This window comes from Ceratotherium simum, chromosome 26, assembly GCF_057802395.1.
Source record: "Ceratotherium simum simum isolate JZ-2026a chromosome 26, ASM5780239v1, whole genome shotgun sequence".
Lineage (NCBI taxonomy): Eukaryota > Metazoa > Chordata > Mammalia > Perissodactyla > Rhinocerotidae > Ceratotherium > Ceratotherium simum.
In genome coordinates, this window is record NC_141925.1 from 22,480,980 (window position 1) to 22,504,888 (window position 23,909).

Genomic DNA, 23,909 nt, shown 5'->3' on the forward strand with positions numbered 1-23,909 from the left:
TCGGTTCCTGCTGAGAGCTCTCTTCCTGGCTTAGAGATGGCTGCCTTCTTGCTGTGTCCTCACATAGCAGAGAGAGAGAGAGCAAGAAAAAGAGAGAGAGAGAGAGAGAGAGAGAGAGCAAGCTCTCTAGTGTCTCTTCTTACAAGGACACTAATCCTCTGGAATCAGGGCCCCACCTTATGACCTCATTTAACCTTAAAGCCCCTATCATCCAATACAGTCACATTGGGAGTTAGGGCTTCAACATGTAAATTTTAGGGGCACACAAAGCAGTCCATAGCAGTAGCACTAAAATTTGTAGGTCTTCTTCTTCTTCAAAGAGGAAGATCTCAAGAGATATTCTTAGAAGTAATCCAGTCCAGCATCTGTGATTTCCAACCCAATAGCCCAACCGGATGTTCACAGCATTCCTTAAAAATCATGTATCATTGCTCCAGAGGTTCCAAAGTGCTTTCACTGCTCATTTGGTCTCCATGTCCATGTAGGCTCCTCTACTCATCAGCTAAGAATCCTAAAATCCACCAATAAGGAACCAGCTCCTGCTGTGCACTATTGCTGTCTGTACATCAGAAAATACAGGATTCCTTTCTCAGTGTTTTAAAAGGCAGGGAGTTGTAACATGGCCAGGGCATCAGCCTTGTGCAATAATTCATTTCCTTAATCCTTAACTGTCGTATCACCAATGGGCTTCTTGGAGTCTACTACTATTTTATAGTCAGACAGGAGACTCACCAGGACCCTTATGATGGCTTCAAAGACTTGAAAGGCTGGTTCTTTATGAAATAAAGCTGTGTTGATCTGCTTTCTGGAACTCACATTAATTTCCCATTACTGCAAGTGTACCCAATGCATTAACAAGAGTCAACAAATAGTTTCCTAGAACATTACTGAGGTTCAGACGTGAACCTCAACTGTTAGACCTCAACAGTGGGGTTGAGACCATCATCTATAGCCCTATGGCTAGGGTGCTACAGCTTTGAGAGTGGCTGAACCCCTCTCCCTCCTCTGTTGGCCTGGGAGCACCAAGGAGGCAACAAATGGAAACCAAGTTGAGGGGAAGGTGCTGGTAGAGCCTATATTGGGTCCCAGCCTAAAGGTGAACCACAACATCTGTAGGGCTGTGCCTAATGAGCACTAGTCCCAGGACGAAGGATCACCAATGTGAGGTTGGTTGGGCTCCATGGCATTATTTTCAAGAAAGGGGACCTCCCCTCACTGACCATCACATCCCCAAACTACAGCAAAGCCCTGCTCACTTTCTCTTTAGTAAACTCCTGTGTGAGGTGTCAGCAACTGGCCTATAGTCCCTCACCCCCAAGCCCCCAAGTCCAGCTGGCTAGGCCCACCTCCGGACCTTGTCTAGTCCCATAGGAGCATGGCTGGGGATCAGGAAGGCTTATTATTACCTTATAAAACAGAAGTCTGGAGGCAGGAGTCTTCAGGTTGGTATAGCAGTTCGGAGAATTTATCAGATCACAAGTTCCTTCTATCTTCCAGTCTGTCATTCTCAGCGAGTCAGATTCTCTCCCACATGGTGGCAAAATGACGATAGCTATTTTCTACTACTTAGGGTACTGTAGTTGCTGTAACAAACAACTCTAAAATTTTGGAGGCAAGAAAAGTTATTCTCAGAAAGAGAATATTTCTCCCTTGTACATCATATTCCAATGAGGGTTGGTGGCAGAAAGTTGGGGAGAGAGCTCTTTTCCTTTCTGTCACTCAAGGGCACAGGCTCCTTCCATCTCATGGCTCTGCTTTCCTCTAAGTCCTCAGAGTTGTCTCCAGCCAGTGGAGAGATAATGAAAGAGCAACAATCATAATGGGATGTGCCAAGCCTGGAAGTGGAGAACATTACTTCTGTTGATGATCTAGAATGTCCTTTTCCAAAGGAGGTTGGAAAATGTAGTTTGGGTGTGTTATGTGAGCAGAAGCAAACTCAGATATTAGGGAGCACTGCAGTCTTCGCCACAATTTCCAAGTACCATATCCTTACATGACAGCATTCAAGATCAGGACCAAAGGCAGGATCACAGGGCTGTCCTCATCTATTTCTCTCATTTTATCAGAAAGAGGCATCTTTTTCCAAAGCCCCCCAGAAGATTTTTTGTCAATCTTGCTTTGGCCAGCACTGGGCTACACGGCCACCACTACCTGCAAGGAAGTCTGGGAGAATGAGTCTCTGACATTTTGTTCTCTAAAATGAGAAGTGGGTTCTGCCAGCAAAAAGAGAGCTGAGAATGACTCTTGGTTTTTCCACCAAAGTGTGTCCATGACTTGGAACAGAGTGTTCTAGCCCAGGTGAAAAGGAGAATGTCAGAAATAGGAGAAGATGAGGCCTGGACTTGGGTGAACGACTCAGTCAAGAAGGCCGGGATTTGGGATGGATTTCAGTCCTAGCAAGGAAATGCAGTAGGACGAGCAGAAAACTAGAACCAAGGCCACAGATAGTTAGACAAGGAAGCTGCTGCTTGTGTCTCACATAGATGGCCAGGGTTAGGTTCATGCCTCACACTCCTCCAGGAGGAACAAGTTACAGTGTAGAGTGAGGACTGTTGGAAGGGGATCAGGGTCAGGGTAACTGCTTCAACAGTATCAGAGGGTGGTGGGGAGGGCAGGCGAGCATTTTAACGGAAAACATACTTTGACCACTTGGTCTCTGTGTTTCATGGTCTTGCTTGAACACTGCTTTCTCCAGTGTCTACTCACCATAGTCTTAGCAATCCTGTCTATATAGTACTTTTAGTGAATACTTAAAAGCCTCCAATTTTAGAAAATGGAGGTAATAACCCATGATCACCCAGTTCTCCTCAAAGCCATGCTTCCCCCACTGGACCACATCCTACTTTCCTCCCCTTCTAAGAAGAGCGAACTTTGGTGAGGTCAGGGTGAGGACCAAGGTTGAACTGCTGATGGATCTCAAGCCCCTTATAAGTGAGAAAGGAGTTTTGCATTGCCCCATGAGTGCAGGTATAATAAGGAGGAAACAATAGCTCTGGCTTCTGTCCATCAAGCAACTCTTTTGTACTTGAACAGTGACTTGACAATACATTGGAATCACCTGCAGTGTTTTAAAAGATTCTAATGTTTATGCTCCAATTAGAATCTCTAGAGGTGGGGTCCAAACGTCGATAAATTTTTAGAAGATCCTCAGTGATTCTGATGTGCAGAGAAGTTTGAGAACCATTGTACCAGACAGGGTTCTAAAAGCTTTATTTATTTATTTATTTTTAATTATTTTTATTTATTTATTTATTTATTTATTTATTTATTTTTGTGAGGAAGATCAGCCCTGAGCTAACATCCATGCTAATCCTCTTCTTTTTGCTGAGGAAGACCGGCTCTGAGCTAACATCTATTGCCAATCCTCCTCCTTTTTTTTTCTCCCCCAAAGCCCCAGTAGATAGTTGTATGTCATAGTTGCACATCCTTCTAGTTGCTGTATGTGGGATGCGGCCTCAGCATGGCCAGAGAAGCAGTGCATCGGTGCACACCCAGGATCCGAACCTGGGCCACCAGTAGCGGAGCGCACGCACTTAACCGCTAAGCCACGGGGCCGGCCCTCTAAAAGCTTTAGATGCATGATCACGTTTAATCCTCATAACCACCCATTAAAGGAAGGTACCAATGGTATCCCATTCACAGATGAATGAACTGAGTTTTGGAGAGATCAAGTGATCAGCTAGGGGTTACATAGCTCATAGGTAACAATGCTGAGATCAAACCTGAGTCTGTCTGACTCCTGGGGCAACACTCCCCACTACCTCCCAAGGCTGCATCCACAGAAAACAGGTTGCTATGTCTGACAGCTGGGGTGAGGCTGCAGTATTCTTCAGCTGACAACACCCAGGATCACTCCCAAATGGTGTTCCCCTGGCTTTGTCTGGGGAAATCTAATTGCTGCAGTTGTGTTATAAAATTATCACTTTACACACACAAATGGGCCAGAGCAACCAGTTGTCTATTCCTGTGGTTGTCCCAGATTATTAAATGAGCAGCTGCCTCCAAATATGTTTGCAGACGCCTAATTCAATGGCTACGTGCACTTGCATATTCATGGCTCCCAACCCACAGCCCAGACTTGCAGGACTTCCCCAATGGGGCTCTAAAAGTTAATTTATCTTGACAATTTAAATAAATACACTTCCACTGGCTTTAGAGACTCCTCTAGATTTCGATGAATACCTTGGCAGAAAGGGAAGTCAGGGATGGGGGGGTGGGTCCACTCTGGATCTCAAGGTCAAGTGTAACAGGAGGAACGAACCCTTGAAATAGTGGAAAGAGAACCCTGCGTTGGTAAAAGCACTACTTTGCTGATTTCAAGCTTTGAGACCTCGGGCAAGCTGTTTGATTTAAACCTTGTTGTTCCTCATCTATAAAATGGGAATAACTGGTTCATATTCAGGGTTATAGACAGAATTAGATGAAACAACACAGTTTCCTAAACTTCTATCAGCCTTGTTTTGCCTTCATCTAATTGTTCCTCCAGTTTGCTTAATTACAGTTTGCTTAATTTTTCCCCTTTAAATTGACTTCCTTCTGTTTTCAATCTGAATTTTATTTATCCATGACCTAATTAAGAGCATCCTGCAAATCTCAATACCATTGTCCCTTTCTAACACACATTAAAAGAGTAGATAATGTTAAAAACTGAATAATTCCTCCACATGCTACCTCAGTGGTACGTGGACCACACTTGGGGATAGTCTGTGTGGAGGAGGGTAAGGCCAGAGCCCAGCACAGCGCATAGGTAATAGTTGGTACCTGACTATTGTTTCATCCTTTTCTTCATGCCGGGCTCACAGATGAGGAAGATCCTAACGTGGCGAAATTGATCGAAGGTGCCTACAAAGTGCCCAGTGTGGAGTGGGTGGGCCAGCCCAGCCACCACGAGGGAACAGAATCAGCCTCTGTGTGGGCGAAGGCCACCCGCTCCCCTGACTCCTTCCCCTCAATGCAGCAGCTGCAGGCTAAAGGCACGGACGGCCTGGGCTCATGCCTCGGCTCTGCCAGCTACTAGCAGAGCAATCCTCTCTGTGCCTCGGTTTCTTCATCTGCAAGACAGAGGGAATGTTGGCTACACCATAGGGTCATCATGAGGATTGGAAGACATACATACACTTCCAACAGTGCCTGGTACAGAGAAAGTGCCAGTTAAAGGGTTGTTAAGGCTTTAGAGATATATATATATTTTTAATAATTTTATTTTATTTATTTATTTTCCCCCCAAAACCCCAGTAGATAGTTGTATGTCATAGCTGCACATCCTTCTAGTTGCTGTATGTGGGACGCGGCCTCAGCATGGCGGGAGAAGCAGTGCGTCAGTGCGCGCCCGGGATCTGAACCCGGGCCGCCAGCAGCGGAGTGCTCGCACTTAACCGCTAAGCCACGGGGCCGGCCCAAGGCTTTAGAGATATTTTTAAACGTCGGCTTGTGGTCCAACTTTCCTTCCTTCCCTCCTTCTCCTCCTCGTCCCTCCCTTCCTCCCTTTCTGCCTCCCTCCTCTCTCTTCTTCCTTCTCTCCCTTCCCTCCTCTCTTCTTCCTTCTGTCCCTCCCTTCCTTCCCACCTCCCTTATTTCCTTCCTTCCTCCCTGGGTCCTGTCTTCTTTCCCACGCTCAGAGGGCCTCTTATGCCTCAGGCACTTGTTCAGACACCTATACATGGTAGGTCTTATTCTCCCATTTCACAGGTGAAACTGAAGAGGCTGCAGCTTGGAGAAAATAAGTGATCTGCACATGTTCACACACCTAGTGCGGGACTGACTGAGCCTACGTCTCTTCCCTGAATACACAGGAAAAACAATACATACTTGGGAAAACTAAGACGGTTCTTCCACGTGCCTCCTAACGCATTGCTACATCTTGGAGAAACTCTGGAACCACGTTAAAGCAACAAGCTCAGGCTCTCGCATTAGAGTCTCTTCTCGTGTCTGAAGTGAACGTGAGGGTGCAGACTGTAACCTTAGGAGCGTGGCCTCTGGAGTTCGCCTTCTGGTTCCACCCCTTATTGGCCACACGCTGCTGAGCACGTCCCTGCACATTCCTGATCCTCAGTATTTGTATCTGAAATATGGGGATCATAACAGAACTTACCTCCTGAAGTTGTTGTGAGGAATAAATGAGGCAACACACTAGAAGTGCTCAGTGCACACCTGCTTAGTGCCAATGAATATTAGTTATTGTTATCACTATTCTGAGCATTGTAAGAAACTACAGCGCAAGGTGAGATTTACAGCAGCGGCAGGGTCCAGTACTCTCCTCCAACATGGGGTCTGGATGACCAGACAGCCTGCATTCCAGTCCACCTCCCACGTATAGGCTGTGTGGCCTTGAGTAAGTCCCTAACCTCTCTGAGCCTCAGTTTTCTTCTCTATAAAAGGAGAATAAGAGCAGTACCTGCCTTAGGGCTGTTGTGAGGATTAAATGCAGTCACACAAGAGAAGCCCTAAGAACAGAGCCTGACACATGATCCGTAGCAAATAATCATTAAGGTGAGCCGTTATTATCATGCAGAGTTCTGCTCAGTTCAGTTGCATGGATGCCAGGTTTAGGGAACAAACATTACCCATCTTTTAATTTTCTTTTTAAACCACCATCCCTAAACTTACCTATTACGTGATGCTCCCTCTCTCTTTAGGTAAACACACCTGGGGATGTTCCAGGTGTTTGGAGCTGGCAAGATCACCCCCCTCCCAGCAACAGCACCACCAGCTGGGCTCTGCACTTCCGCTGTACTCAGAGAACTGCATTGCTCCAAGGACAACAGGGAGCAGCAGAGGCGTGGGAGGGAGGGTCTGAGTGGGGCAGGAGGAGAGGCAAGACCCACCTCTGAGTGTCTGGCTTGCATCTGCTTTCCCTCAGGAGAATCATAAATTACCTCTTTACTTGTTCACCACTGCTCCTGTGGAAATTAAATTCACAGCCTGTATTTTAAATCCTATATATTGTTTGGCTTAAGCTGGGATTGTTGTTCACTCTGATAAATAGGGCATTTTAATAACATTCACAGCACGACAAAGAGTGGGGAGAAAATACACATGGCTCCCCAGGTGCCGGATTCCCCAGGCACTGCTGAGATGGGATCTTGTCACAGCTCTCTCCTGGAGAGTGACTGATGTTACGTAGGAAGGAGTTTGTGTCTCTGCTCCTCCAGGGACAGAGAAGGAGGGAGGGGCTGAGTGTCGGGAGGCAGAACTCCTGGAGGAAGCGCTGGAAGGCCAGGAGGCAGGCGGGGGCGAGAACTAAGGATGCTCCTAAGTGTGCTCCTCCTGGAGGTGTGCAGCCCCCTGGGGGTGGCCCGGACCCAGCGCCAGTCCTTGGAGCTCTTCTGTCTCCATTCTGTCAGGGCTCTGTGTCCCTGCTGCCAGAGATAACAGGGTGATGAAGTGTTCCCAATCCAACACGTGCCTGCACACTCAGGCAAGGGGCTGCTTTTGCTCTATATTTTTGGTTTTGCCCTCTGATGTCTGCAGAGGTCTTTGACATTAACATGCATGGGTTGGCTCCTGCTCTGTGCTAGGTTCTGTGGGGGATATAGAGATGAAAAAGACACAGCCTCTGCCCTTGAAGAGTTCACATTCCAGCGGGGAAGACAGATGTGAGCTCCAAGAGTAAGAGTGCAATAACAGGCACACTGGGTGCCTACCTGGAGCCTGGCACTGCGTTACGCCTCACTCATTCATTTAATAATTATTACTCAAGTGCCCAGTATGTGCCAAGAACTTTTTGTTTCCGGTGCCTGGAATAAAATAGTGAGCAACACCATGGTCTTCTACCTTCACGGAGTTTGTATACCCTATGGTGGTGCTGAGGAGGAAGATATACAGGAAATAGACAAAGAAGTATATAATATTTCTGGAGGTAATAACTTAAAATGCATAGTGGAGAGGAATAGGAGTGCCATTTTATGGGGAGTACGTCTGGGAATGCCACTCCAGTGATTGAATGAAATAAAAGAGTGAAGGCTAGGGATATCTGGGGGAAGAACCTTCCAGGTTGAGGACACAGCAAGTGAAAAGGCCCTGAGGTGTCTTTGGACTGTCCAAGGAAGACAGCCAAGAAGCCAGCAGGCTGAAGTAGAGAGAGAGGGAGGATAGTGGGAATGAGATCAGAGAAGTCTTATAGGCCAAGGGAAGGATTTTGGATTTAATTCTGAGGACAATGGAAATTTTTTAGAGGATTTCAAAGCAGAGGAGTAGCATTCTGGTTTAAGTTTTCAAAGAGTTAGTGTGGCCGCAGTGTGGGGAATGCACTGCGGGGACAGGAGTAGAAACAGGGGACCAGTTGAGAGGTCCTAAGGGGCAGGCGCTATTATTGCTGTTGTGTGGATAGGCAAAGCTGAGGCTTGAAGCTGAGACTTATCCATGGTTGCAACCCTAGCAAGTATAAAAGTGAGAGGATAAAGCCAGGACATGCTGACTCCAGAATCTCTGCATTAACCCTGTGACCTGCCATCTTCCTGACAACCAGAGTCAAAGGCAGACATGATCTTTACTGAAAGCAATGCAAACGTCTCACCCTGGAGGTTCAGAGGACGGAACAAGCCACTGCCATGGGTGGCAAATCAGGGAAGGCTTCATATTGGAGATGACAGCATGTTGGCCCTTGAAGGAAGGAGTACACTTGGTCAGATAGAGAGAGAAGAGGATGCATCCTAGATATAAAAGATAATGTAAGCAAAGGCCTGGAGTCTAAGGGAGGAATTACGTAGCTCGGGAAGATTAGAACTTTGGGAACCTCTCAAAAAGGTGAGAGACAGGAGGCTGAACAGGTAGCTAGACCATAACGGATGTAAAATGCTAAACTGAAGAGTTGTTGATAAGGAGCCATTGAACATTTTCAGTATGCAAGTGGTGGAAAGAAGTTGATTCATTTCAGAGGTGAGTCTTGGGGAATTTGAGGGTGTCACCCGAGAACTGGATTTCCACAACTCTGTCTCATCAAAACCCCACCAGGACAGGGCTGGGAGATGCTTGGCATGGGTTCCATGGGTACCTGAAAGACTGGAGCAAAGGTGGTGTCACTTGTGGAGGTAGGGAAGACAAAAAGAAAATTGTTATTTATAAAGAGATGATCCACTTGGTTTTCAACATACTGAAATAAAGGACAGAATTTATTTTCCTAGCCCCCTTACAGCATTTATAATCTACCAGGTCCAATTCTAAGTACTTTACAAATATTGACACATTAAATACTCATAATCCCAGGAGGGAGGTTTTCTATTATTATCCTTGTTTTGCGGACGAGAGAACTGAGGCACACAATGTTTAAACAGCCTGCCTGATGTCACATAGCTAGTAAGCATCAGAGCCTGGATTGACTCTGGAATTTTGGCTCTGGAGTTCATTCTTCAGACACCAAGTTATAACATCATCCTTGTGAATAGCAATATCAAACCAATGAGCTACAAATGACCAAGTCTCCCATATTTCCTTTTTTTAATTCCTTTAGTTGTATTTATTTTTTTACCTTTTTATTTATTTAATTTTAATAAATTTGACGTTACAATTTGTAAATTTAAGGTGTATAGCATGTTACTTTGATACATTTATATATTGTAACATGATTGCCACTGAAGCAGAATTTATCACATCACAACATTAGAGCACAGTATTATTGACTATATCCATTATACTGTGCTTTAGATCTCTATGGCTTACTTACTACTCATTACAAGTTTGTACCCTTAAACACCATCAATCTTAACCCCCATCCCCCATGCCCTGGTAACCACCATTTTACTCTGTTTTTTTATGGGACTGACTTTTTTAGATTCTACATATAAGTGAGATCATACAGTATTTGTCTTTCTCTGTTTGACTTATCTCATTTAGCATAATACCCTCAAGGTCCATCCATATTGTTGCAAATGGCAGGCATTTACAACAACATGGATGGACCTTGAACACATTATCCCATATTTCTTGAGTTTCACAAAAGAAAATGACTTCTTTTGTTCTCCAAGCTTCTTATTTTAGGGACATGCAGATTTACTTAGATCTATGTACGTACTGCCAAGATATCCAGATTTACTTAGATCTGTATACTGCTAATAACAAAGAAGCTTGAAGAACCTACTAGATCCTCCAGTTGCCATCTTTCACCCATTATGACTGGACTCCATTGCCACATCCTGTTCACCATTAGATTGCTAGTGCCTATAAAAACACCTGGAACATAATTACTGTTCAAAAATATTTGTTGAGTGCAGTCTCCTGCCAGAGCCAGTTCCGAATTTGCCCTACCTCTCGGATCCTGTCATCCTGCAGTATAGTATGGTGGTTATAAGCACAGAGTCTGGAGTCTGACTTCCTGAGTTTGAGTCCTGGCTCTGCCACTTGCTAGTTGTGTGACACTTAGCAAGTTATTTAACCTCCCTGTGCTTCAGTTTCCCCATACATCAAATGTGGATGATAATAGTAACTTCCTCATAACACTACTGCAAAGATCAAATGAGTTGATATGTATAAAGCACTTAAAAAGTGTTAGCACATAGTATAAGATGAACAAGTGTTAGCTATTACTACTCCTGTGACCACTGTACTACCATCACTACCACTACTGCTATTACCATGAAGTAGAGATGGGCTGCCTCATGGCTATAGAGCCTTCTTCCCAACCAGTCCTCCTCTTGAACTCTCCCTGTTGAGTTCTCAGCCTGCCCAAATCTGAGGCTATCCATTTTCTCTGATTGTAATGCTTATGATGATGAAGTGCCCTCTTGAAACACATGGCATCTCTGTTCTCCTGTGTCATCCTTATTTCAAACAATGAGCACCATCTTTTGCCTTCTTGCTGGCAAACCTGGAGTTTCAACAGGAATTTGGCTTAGGAAGAAAAGACTCCCTTTGCAGCAGCCTCTGCCCTGCTGGCCCCAAAACCCAATGTGAGGGACAGGGCTGTGTGTCCGTCCTCAGCCGCCCTCCACTCTCCAGGGTTGCTCTTACAGAGTCGCTACATTGCTGGTCCCCTCAAAGGCTTCTTGAGTTTCCCTGAGCTGCAGCCGCTGTCTTCCAGTCCCTTGTCCTGGACAGAAAGGAGGATGAAGTGCCATGTCACGGTGAACCTACAGAATTTTAATGAAAAGGCCTGGATATCTTAGACACCCCCAGTGGTTGGACGCTGTGATGGTTAGTTTTGTTTGTCAACTTGGCTAGCCTACAGTACCCAGTTATTTAATCAAACACTAATCTAGATGTTGCTGTGAAGTTATTTTACAAATGTGATTAACACTTACAATCAATTGACTTTAAGTAAAAGAGATTATCCTCGATCATATGGGTGGATTTCATTTGAAGGTTTTAAGAGCAAAAATCGAGGTTTCCTAGAGAAGAAATTCTGCCTCAAGAGAGCGACATCAGCTCCTGCCTGAGCTCTAGCCTGCTGGCCTTCCATACAGACTTCAGGTTGCCAGCCCCTACCATCCTCTGAGCCACTTCCTTTACGTATACCTAGACGTACACACACACACACACACACACACACACACACACACACACACACACATTCTCTTTCCCTGGAGAACCTTAACGGGGAGTGATATTCTCCAACCTCCTGATAATACTGAGGTGTCTAAAGCAAGTAGATTCCAGGAGAACAATGAGTCTGACTCATAGTTATCAAATAACAAGAAGAGAAAAGAAGAAAATGAGAAAGGAATGAGAAAAGGAAGAGGGAAAGAGAGAAAGAGAAGAAAAGAAAAAAAAAAGAAGTAGGAAGGAAAGAGGACAGGAAAGAGATAGAGGGAGAGGGGAGGGGAGGGAGGGAAAGACGGAGAGAGGATGGAAATAAACCAGTTTTTAAAAATGTTTTTTAAATCCTAACATCCTACAGACAATATTTTAGAGAGACCAATTCTGTCCCTTTCTGAGTTATACTTTTTAAAAAATTACATATACATATACATATATGTATATATGTATACGTATATGGAGAAATCAACTGTCAGAATTGTCATAGCCTCTGGGTTGGGCAATCAGCAGGTCTTAGCCTAGAGAACTTGATCTCCACTTTAGTACGATAGACTCAGAACTACCCATGTAACTTGTCTTCTCATAAATGAGGAAACTGGGATCCAAATGAAGCACACAGACAGAAAGTGACTTGGCTAATATCATCCAGGGAGGGAGGGGCAAAACTGCAGGTAGGACCCAGGGTCCTAACTTCCAGTCTTATTCTTTTTCCATATGATGGAGAGAACCAGGAGAGAATCTTTCCCCTCTGCCTCCCTTCAGCCACCTCTGACCTTCTTGTTTACCTCATTCCCAAAAGCCAGAGAGGCAGAGTGTCCCCCCAGCCCTCAGCCATCAAACCTGGATAAGGGAAGCCCTTGCAAGATGGGGGCAGTGGATGTTGGGTGCATACGGCTGCTCATGGTTCAGAAGTTGACATCAGCTCAGCTGTTTGCATGCTGCACTAAATCCCGACATGGATGGACTAAAAATCACCCATCACTTTGCAGGAACAGCATTTTAATAAGATGAGGGGAAGTTGAGAACACTTGTTACATCCGAGGCAATGATACGAAAAGCCCAGCATGCGGCTGAGAATTTGCAATGAAATTCTGAAATCAACGAGTGCAGGAGATGCATTTTGAAGACATACGGTTCAAGCCCCTGCCTTTGGCCAGGTCAAGGCCAAATTTACCACTCTTAGAAGAAAAGCCGGTTGCCTTTCATATAGAAGACCCTGCTGTCCTTCTTGGAGACTAGTTACAGAAGCACATCATTGTTTATATTAGGAAGTTCTACTCAATGTCACATCCTATAAATAGATCTGGTCTACTGAGCTCTGAGCCCAAAAATATTTAGTGAGACTTGAATTCGAATCAAACAGTGTCATAATATAAATGAATTATGTCAGACAGAAGTTTATTAACTTGGTTCAATGAAAGGAGAAAATAGTAAGGATTTATGCATGATCAGAATTAAGAATGTTACCCAGCTGTGACATGGCCTATTAGGCCATCCCAGGGACTGTGGTCAACTCTGGCTTAGTTAATCAAGCATTGTCATTGTAGATGTCCAACAAGACCATGTTGCTCATGGGAAACAGAAATCTATGTGGCAATGGAAACATTTAGGTGAGAGGGGTGTTGCTGTGTTAAAGGAACTGAAAGAATGCTCAAGTATCTAAAGCATAGTGGGACAGAGGGATTGGGTCTAAGGAGAGTCACATAGGGAGGGAAAGGACAGATCCCTCAGAACCTCAAGTTAGGTAAAGAGTTTGAATTTTATCCTAAGAACAATGGGATGTCACTGGAGGGTTTTAGAGAAGGAGTGACATGAATCAGTGTATATTTTTAAAAGATCACTAGGGCTGCTAGGTGGAGAATAGATTGCAGGAAGGGTGAGCAAGAATGGAGGCAGGGGACCAGATGGAAAGACATTGCAGTAGTGTGGGATGGAGATGATGTTGGCTTTGACTAGGATGATGGAAGTGGAGATAGAAAGAGATGGTTGGATGAATGGATGGATGGATGGATGGATGGATGGAAGAATGGTTGGTTGGATGGATGGATGGATGGATAATTCAAGGACAAGGCATGCACAATTTGTGCCCTTTGTCCTTGATTTCTTGCTTCTTGAACTCAGAGAGGTATTGATTTTCTGTAAGAAGCTCATTGACTAAGATTTTCTCAGTCAATAGAGCAAGTGAAAAATGATAAGCAATTGGCCATTGGTGTGTATGAAGAACGAATCCTGTACCACTCTCAAGTTGCAGAATGAAGAGACTCAGGTCCTCGGGGGAAAGCAGCTGGCCAGGGGACATACAGCCAGGAGAGGCTGGGAGCAGAACTAGAACCCTACTCTGCTGAGCTCAGTTGTAGGGGTCCTTGCTCCACTGCACACGGCTGTTGCCATGCTGTTGTGCACCCTTTCCCACTAAGGAGAGAAGCCGGGGCCATCTGTTACTGCCATCAATTATGGTGACATCTTCGAAAGAGGCTGATGGAAGTCACCACCATGCATTGCCCGCCAAGGGAACAGCTACATTGAGGAAAGAATGACCGAAGCTCCACTCTGGAGCAAAGTGGGGCAGGAACGCAAGGGCTGCCTTCCCACAGGTGTGTGAAGGAGGCTCTGCAAGCAGGAAGAAGGCAAGATAGATGCATGTGTGAATGTATGTATATCTACATCTAGAGACAGAGAGAAAGCAAGGCATTCAGAAAGAGGATTCTAAGTTTGGTCATTGCACAGGTCTGGGTCTATGTTAAGGAAGGAAGAGAAACAGGGACAGGAAGAGAGTGAATGAATGGCAGATGAGAGTTGCTCCATATGGGCAGAGGGGATGTATGACTATGTGTGTATGTGTGTGGGTTTGTTTGCCTGTATTTGTGTGTAAGCATGGTTGTGTACATTTGTGTTCATTTGTGCTTTTATTTGTGTGTGTGTGTGCATGAGAGAAACATTTTGAGAGATATCTCTGATGATTCTCATTTCAGGGGTGCCTGTGCACTTAAGGGAGGGAGGGATGGAGACGTTATTTCTATCATTTTGAAGTTGAGGTCCGTATGGGCTTATCATGATCAGGAGGGAGGAATCAGGAGAAGGGAGAGAGAAAGAGACAGACAGAGAAAGAAATTGAGTCAGAGAAGACAGAGAGGTAGAGAGAAGGGAGGCGCCACCCTGCACAGAGGCTGCCCATGGCTCTTGGTCCACCCCATCCACCAGAGGATCTCTGCTATCCTAGAGTGGTTTTAATCTCCACACGCTGTGATTGCCCTGCCTGTTTTACGGTGTGTCAGTTCTCTACATGGCTAGAAATCGCTTAGGAAAAGACCTCATTTTTTTTTTCAAACCACTAAAAGCAGCTCTTCTGTTTCTGCTTTCTCTCAAATGCAGTCGTGGAGATGTAGGTGGATTCTCTGCAGCCCATCTCAGTTCTGTGGCGAGGTGGCAAGGCCTCCAGGTTATCCTGCAGAGGAGGGGTTCAGGGGTGAGGGGAGAGAGATTCCATTAGATCGTGCCCCAGGTTGTCCAAGTGAAAAATGGAGAAAATAATAACAATACCTTTCTTGCCCTCACAGTTGAGTCTGGAAGGGGAGAGTAAATCTCTACTCTCCAGGAGTTCCCTGGAAGGCAGATTTTATAAAAGCTGTGGAGGGGAGCAGGGGAGAGCATGTTCAGGGAGAGGGAGATATTTAGAATGAGAAGTCAGTGAGCATTTCAAGGAAGCACAGGTAAAAAGCCTTGAGTGAGGGTAGCTGAGCTGTCAGGTTGTGGATTTGGTCTGTTCTTGGTCAGAATCTTCTTGTGGAGTTGAATGCCAATTAGACCAACCTGGCTGGAAAATTGAGCATCCAGTCCTTATGCTTTTAATATCACTTACCACAATTTGGGCTTTACTTGAAAAATAGTGCCTTGGTGGCAACAGAAAAAGCTGCAAGAAAATGCACTGGGAGCCTCACAAGACCCCATCCCTAGATGGAGGCGAGTGCACTCAACAAACACGGAGGGTTTACAATGTGCTTGGCTCTGGGCTGGGTGCTGGGGCACGGCAGGGAACACTTGGCACACTAGATGCCACTCTCAAGGAGCTTACAGGTAAGTGGGGAAAGGTAGTTCAGAGGTGAGCCAATGAATTAGATGATGCAGGAAGGATAAGAGACCTGTAGAAAGTACAGCAATGGATCTGATAAGTAGCGATTCACTGGGGACATTATTTAGACTGGTTGATCGGGAAAGTCCTACTGAGGAGATATTATTTGGGCTGAAATCTGAATGATGAGAAGGGAGATGTGGAAGCTTGAAAGTCACCGTTAAGAGCATAGATTTATTTCTAAGTGCAACCAGGAGCCATTGAGGGGTTTAGTAGGGAAGTGATAGAATCTGGATGCTGGGTGGAAAATGGATTGAAGGGGGTTTGGCCAGAGAAGAAAGCAAAGGGACCAGTTAGGAGTCCACTGCAGGTGTCCCGGCAACAGATAATGGTGCCCTGCAGTAGGGTGATAGTAGTGGAGATGATAAAATGTGGTTATCTCTACACCCCCTAGAATGGCTAAAATTAAAAGAATAATGATACCAAGTGATGGCAAAGAGGTGGAACAGCTGGGGCTCTCATACACTTCTTGTGTGAGAATAAATTGTTATAACAGTTTTAGAATTGCTTGACAGGATCCTCTAAAGTGTAATACACATATATCCTAAGACACAGGGAGTCAACTCCTAGGAATATGCCCAACAGAAATGAGTGCTCATGTTCACCAAAAGAAATGTTAAAGAATTTATAGCAGCTTTATACATAGAAGCCCCAAACTAGAAAACCAAATGTCCATCCACAGGAAAATAGATGAGTAAATAAACTACTGAATCACCCAACAACGTACCATGAAACTCACATAGATCATGCTGAGCAAAAGAAGTCCATTTCAAAAGAGTATAGAGTGCATTAAGGTGAAAGTCAAGAAAAGATGATAGAGGTCAGAATAGAGGTTACCTTTAGAAGGGTATTCACTGGAATGGGTCACAGAGGACTCTTCTGGGATGCTGGAAATGTATATCTTAGGGATGTAGCACAGGTGCATTCATATGTAAAAATGAATGGAGCTTAATGCTTAAGATTTGCACACAATTTTGTGTGTAAATTATACCTAAATGATAAAGTTAACAGAAATGGTTTAGTGAGGACGTGTTTTAGAGGTTGGTCTAAAGATCCAATAGAACATACTGCTAGATTCGATCTGAGTTGAGAAGGAAAAAAATGACTCAAGTACTATTTTTGGGTTTCTGGCTTGAGCAATTGGGTGGTTGGTCTCACAATTTGGAGTGCTTGATATCTGGGTGGGCAAGGCATGTTACCCAAGGATCTTGGTCATCACTTGCCATTTATAGGTAAATGGTGGACACTGGGGTCTAGGGTGAAGGAAGCATCCAGGTCTCTCAGCAGATAGACAGGCACAGTAATAAGGAAGCCAGGCCCATGATCCTTGGGGAACAGAACCTCAACCATTAGTCTGGCATTCAGAACACAGAGCTACAGACCTGGTGTGGGGAACATGTAAGAACATGACATGGCCTCCATCTTACAAAAACCCTGAGGAAAAACCGGTCACTGGAATAAGAAGCAGAACAGAAGTTCTGTCCTATGGACCAGAGCATGAGACAGGATACAAGGGAAGCTTGTTGTGACAGAGAATGACTTGATGCCCACCAATCCCATGTTCTTGAGCTAGAAACACAGGGAGACCATATTTTCCAGTCTTTCTTGCTATTAGGCTGAGGGCATGTGCTGGTCCTGACCAGTGGAATGTGAGTGAGTGAGATGTATGCCATTTCCAGGCCTGGCCTCTAATCTCTCAGGAGATCCTTGGCTCATTCTCTTTATTCAGATCATAAGGATCCAGCCTAGGACTGCAAATCCTATGTGGAAGGCAGAGCCTGAAGATGGAAGGAGATTGGATTGCTAAATTACGGCATGTAAGACTGCTGGGCCAACAGCTGGTTGGTTTGTGACATATATAAGAAATAGGCCACCGTGCCAAGCCTGTAAGATACAGGGGTTGTTGCCATAACTGGAGTGAATAACACTGATCCACACACCTGTGTTCAGAATATAAGTAAAGGAGGGCAGGGATGCTAGAGAGTATGTGCTGGGACTCTAAAGTCCGGTTAGCTCTGAGGAGCCTGGCGTGGAGTCAGCCAATGTGGAGGAGACAGATGGGACCAAGCCCATCTGATGGAAGTATCAAGGAATGACTGGGCTGTAAAACCTCTGCCTTTGGGAGAAGAGTCTGGGAGTTAGGCTATCTTGTCTGTGGACATTAGGGGACACAGCTGTGGGGGTGTTGCAACCAGGAGATATAGAGAATCTCATTGATTGACTCATCCGTCCATCCATCCATCCAATACTTCCCAGCACCTGCTATGTGCTGAGCATTGTGGATGCAGAGGACAAATAAATAGACATGGGTTCTGCCTTCTTGGAGCTCAAAGGTTAGTGAGGTGGTGGGGGGTGGGTGGCTAACAACTTATTCTCAGGTCAATTATTCATAGAGAGAAATAGACACCTTGCCGCTTCTTTTACCTGAAAACCTACCTTGGAGACTCTTGGCACAGCCAGGTCAAGTTGCCCTGAGCAGCTAGACAAAGAAGCACGTCTAATCTCAGCAGGCAGGAGGAGACTGCTGGAGCAGCTCAGCCAGAGGGCAAGATCACAGCCTGAGGAGCTGTTCCTGCCTGGGTTTTCCCCAGCTGCCTTAAGGATAGTCCTTAGTCACACCCCTGGGGGCAGATAACATCATATAACATCTGTGATCTTGCTGCGCTTGTGTGAGATGCCTTTGCAGTGTCCATCTGAGCCCAGGTCAGGGAAGGGGCAGCAGTCTCAATGGAAGCAGTTATCAGCCCCTATGGAAACTGCTCCTGGAACAATAAACAAATGGAAATGATGGCAACCCTCTGGGCCAGGCCAGTTTTCTCTTAAGCATTCCCTCCCTGAGCTGCCTGGTGCACAGTCTCACCAGGGCTGTGCCACCCATAGGGCTCACAGTCGCAGAGCCCTATGGGTGAAAACCGGAGGCTACCCCACCCAAATTTGGTACCAGCTTTGTCTTCACTCCATTATAAATAATAATAGTAATGATAAATAGTATTAAAGAAAATAATAAAAGCCGTTTATTGAGGCCCTTCTACCACCAGTCACTTTATATTATTTCCTTTAGTCTCATGCTTAGAGATGGCCCTCTCTGAGCTGTTGGCATCATGGAGTGCCAGGAATGAGGACGTCCAAGTAACAACACCTAGGGTTAATTGAGTGCTTGCTGTGTGTCAGGCACCATGCTAACTGCTTTAGCTGGCTTAACTTTACAACACACCTGTTATTTAGGTACAATTGGTATCTCCATTGTGCAAAGTAACTAAGGTCCAGGAAGGTTAAGCAACATGCCACAGGTCACACAGCCAAGAACATACAGAGCGGGTATTGAGCCCAGCAGCCTGGCTTCAGAGACTATGCAGCTAAACACTACGCTATACTGCCAGGGACATGCTCGTCTAGAACTTTCTCCAGAAGGGTTAAAAGGCAGCGCCATTTTGTGCAGGAAGGCAGTGCTTTGGTCAGGCCTGGAATTCCAAGGAGAAGTGAAAGTCCACACTGTGTAGATGGGGAGGGTCTTCTGGGTTTCTGGATGTTGCCTGGGGTCTAGTTCTCTGCCTTTCTGGAAGACAGACAGACACGATTACTTGCAAAGTAAGTTTGGTGGTCCAAACCACCTTCCTTGCCTCCCCACGCCCACAGGAAATAAGGCTGATTGGCAGCTGGCACAGAGCGGACCGATCCCTGGCTAGCAGGTCAGTCCCAGGAGGGCTGCCCATGACGATGATGTGAGCTTGGTGTAAACCCTGAGAAAGCTACACCTGGTGAATTTCCTTTCTGAAAAGGAACACTACACATTCATTTGTATCTTACAGCATGCAAAGCAAGTTCATATTCATAGGCTCACTGAATTTGAACCTTAAAAAAATAAGTTTGGGCGGGCAAGAAAAGCAGAAATGATCATCCTCAATTTTCGTAGGAGATGTTATTCTCATGCTATAGATGAAGAAAATGAACTTTGGTGAGCTGGGGCACTTGTGAGCTCAAGGTCACACAGCTACATGGCTGGACAATAGTCTCTCTAGTCCAAGGTCCGTGCTGTTAACCCTCAGACTCCCTGGGTCCCAGCAACAAGTGCCTTCCCATTGTCAGGCCGCCTCCACTGCACCCATTTCCCGGCGCATCCTCAGGGCTGTCAACATACAAGGCACATAGTAGGAACTCAGTAATTGTTCTTTGAATGAATGAGTGGGTGGGTGGGTGGATTCGCTACCTCAAGGCACAATCATGACTTTGACATGACAACAGTGTGGTGGGACCACTTCTACATTCTAACAAGGAACCCTTCAACTGCAGCCCTGAAGTTTGTACAGGTGGCCAGGAGTGTCTAAATGCAGTGACTTCTCTGAAGTTGCTCTAAAATCCTCTCTCCTTCGTTAATAATATTTCTTTTTTCTGAGAACCAGCTATGCACTATCTAACTGAATCCTCATTACAACCACAGTAGACACATATTATCATCCCCATTTTACAAATGAGACAATATAGGCCCAGAGAGGTTAACTAACTTGCCCAAATTCATACTGTTACTTAGTGGCAAAGCTGAGATTCTAATTATGATCTGTTAGTTTAAAGCCTGTCTCCCAACCAGTACTGGTTTCCTGCCAAGGGTGGTCCTCTAGAGATTGTTCAGCAGAGTCTGAGTTCTTGCAGCTTCAGGGAGCCTGACCATACGTAGCTCACCTCTCCTAAATGAACTCTTGCAACTTCTAGCAAATTCCATTTTCCCCCACCCCCAATAAAAGAAGAAGCCAGCAGAGAGATCTGGCTTTGCTCCTCAAGAAGCTCCAGATTAGAAAGCTAGTTAACAATTCATCTAAAAGAAGCAGAGTATTCCAAGCATATCCAAATTAATATTTATAGAAGGAATGCTTGCTCAGACCCAATTATTCTGACGGCCTGGAAGCCGGGCACAAGTGGTGCGTAGAGCAAAGGGAGGGAGCCAGGCTGCCAGGGGGAGCAGGCCCTGGGGAAGGTTAAGTAAAATTGCCAGCATGCTGTTGGGTGCAAAGCATGGGGTGTCAATGGGGGCAGGGCATATTTTGTGGGGTGAACGGTTAACTCTCCCCAGGCCCTTTTATTTACAGGTGGCGCAGAGCTGCATCACAGCTTCAGTTGTTCTCTTTAGCACAGAGAACTAAAGACGCAGAGCATATCTTTGCAGGGGTCACAGACCCAACGGCTTACAGGGGCTGGGCAGTAGCGTAAATTCGTGGATGGGAGAGATGGGGCTCTGGCAAACTGGAGATCAAGCATCACCATTTCCTGCCCCCAATTCATTACTGCCCATGGGGATGGGGCCCCACCCTAGTCCACCAGATTTTTTGTGTAGAAAATTCAAATTTTAACACAAAATCTCCATAGCAACTAATTCACATTTTTGGTTAGTGAGAGGGTCAAACAAAGTGTGTCTGTGTCATTTTTGGCCTGGATGCTGCCCTGTCATGACCTCTGGCCTGGAAGCTGGAGGCTAAGATTATGTCCGGTGGCTTTGATTAAGTCCTGCCGTTTTTGCCTTATAGAATTCTCCCAGCACCGGCTTAAAACGAATCAGTCTGTCATGGCATTTCTCTAGGTTCTAGCAGACCCAGCCCCTTGCAACCCTGGAACCTGAAGTTGCTACTAGAAGTCTCACCCTGCCACTGAGAGGAGCAAGAAATAGTCTTAGTCATATTCCTAAGACCTTAATGTTGCCATCAGAACATTCTCCCTCCAGCCTCCGCCCAGTGATACTCGTTTCTGGGTCTCTGATCTCTAAATCTCTCCTTTCCGATCATCTTCCACATAGCACCAGTGGGGTCTTTGGAAAATGTGAATTTGACTGTGTCGTTCTTCTGCCCTCCAAAGATTCCCCACTGGCTTCCCGCAAAAGTCAGCAGATCACATTTAAGACCCTATGTGATCTGACCATCACCTGTCTCTCTTGCCTCATGTCCCATTGCCTTTAGCCTCACATTCTTTAACAGTTAGGGATCTTTGTTTAGAAGTAGCAAGAAGTGCTTCTGACTAACTGAAGCGGAGTAGGAACAATAGACCACTGTCACCGGACTCCAAGCCACTGTCACTTGCCTGGATCTCTGCTTCTCCACTTGCCCAGTTCAGTCTGTTCTCAATATAACAGCCGGAGCGATTGTTCTCACCTTGAATCAGTCCACGTCTCTCCCACGCTTAACACTCTCCAAAGACTTCCCATTTCATTGAGAATCAAAATCAAATCTTTGTCATGATTGCAACAATAAGTAACATTTATTGAGCACTTACATGCTAGGCACATTTCTAAGCACTTGACACGTATTAGCACGTCACAACAATCTTGCGGGGCAGGTTCTTTCATTAGCCCCATTCAACAGATGGGGACTGAGGAATAGAGAGGTGAGTAGCTTGACCAATGGCACACAGCTGGAAGGTAGTGAATTAGAAAGGGACTCCAGGCTGATTCCAGAGTCCATGATGTCATCCATTACAATACACCAAATGGTGCCTGTGGTCTCCTTTTTTTTTTTTTTTTTTTTTAATTTTTTGTTTATTGCAGTAACATTGGTTTATAACATTGTAAAAATTTCAGGTGTACATCATTGTACTTCTATTTCTGCATAGATTACATCATGTTCACCACCAAAATACTAATTACAACCCATCACCACACACATGTACCCAATTATCCCTTTCACCCTCCTCCCTCCCCCCTTCCCCTCTGGTAACCACCAATCCAATCTCTGTCCCTATGTGTTTGTTTATTGTTGTTATTATCTACTACTTAATGAAGGAAATCATACGGTATTTTGACCTTCTCCCTCTGACTTATTTCACTTTGCATCATGCTCTCAATGTACATCCATGTTGTCACAAATGGCTGGATTTCATCAAGCTTTCTTATGGCTGAGTAGTATTCCATTGTGTATATATACCACAGCTTTTTATCCATTCGTCCCTTGATGGGCACTTAGGTTGCTTCCAAGTCTTGGCTATCGTGAATAAGGCTGCAATGAACACAGGGGTGCATGTACCTTTGCAAATTGGTGTTTTCAAGTTCTTTGGATAAATACCCAACAGTGGAATAGCTGGATCATATGGTAGTTCTATCGTTGATTTTTTGAGGAATCTCCATACTGTTTTCCATAGTGGCTGCACCAGTTTGCACTCCCACCAGCAGTGTATGAGAGTTCCCTTCTCTCCACAACCTCTCCAACACATGTTGTTTCCTGTCTTGTTAATTATAGTCATTGTGACCGGCGTGAGGTGATATCTCATTGTAGTTTTGATTTGCATTTCCCTGATAGTTAGTGATTTTGAACATCTTTTCATGTGTCTGTTGGCCATCTGTATATCTTCTTTGGAGAAATGTCTGTTCAGGTCTTTTGCCCATTTTTTAATTGGGTTGGTAGTTTTTTTGTTGTTGAGATGCATGAGTTCTTTATATATTTTGGAGATTAAGCCCTTATCAGATGTATGGTTTGCAAATATCTTCTCCCAATTGTTAGGTTGTCTTTTCGTTTTGTTGATGGTTTCCTTTGCTGTGCAGAAGCTTTTAGTTTGGTGTAGTCCCATTTGTTTATTTTTTCCTATTGTTTCTCTTGCCCGGTCAGATGTGGTGTTTGAAAAGATGTTGCTAAGACTGATGTCGAAGAGCGTACTGCCTATGTTTTCTTCTAGAAGTTTCACAGTTTCAGGTCTTACATTCAAGTCTTTAATCCATTTGGAGTTAATTTTTGTGTATGGTGTAAGGTAAGAGTCTACTTTCATTTTTTGCATATGGCTATCCAGTTTTCCCAACACCATTTGTTGAAGAGACTTTCTTTTCCCCATTGTATGTTCTTGGCTCCTTTGTCAAAGATTAGCTGTCCATAGATGTGTGGGTTTATTTCTGGGCTTTCGATTCTATTCCATTGATCTGTGTGTCTGTTTTTGTGCCAGTACCATGCTGTTTTGGTTACTATAGCTTTGTAGTATATTTGAAATCAGGGAGTGTGATACCTCCAGCTTTGTTCTTTTTTCTCAGGATTCCTTTAGCTATTCGGGGTCTTTTGTTGTTCCATATAAATTTTAGATTCTTTGTTCTATTTTCTGTGAAAATGTTGTTGGAACTTTTGATAGGGATTGCATTGAATCTATAGATGGCTTTAGGAAGTATGGACATCTTAACTATGTTAATTCTTCCAATCCAAGAGCACGGAATATCTTTCCATTTCTTTGTGTCTTCTTCCAATTTCTTTCAAAAATGTTTATAGTTTTCGGTGTACAGATCTTTCACCTCTTGGTTAAGTTTATTCCTAGGTATTTTATTCTTTTTGTTGCAATTGTAAATGGGATAGTATTC

At 44.8% G+C, this 23,909-nt stretch overlaps 1 pseudogene; it reads right to left on the reverse strand.

Moving 5' to 3' along the window:
* Positions 1-232: 232 nt before the first annotated feature.
* The window catches only part of LOC147913611 (ER degradation-enhancing alpha-mannosidase-like protein 1 pseudogene), a 178,007-nt pseudogene continuing 154,330 nt past the window's right edge, over positions 233-23,909 (reverse strand).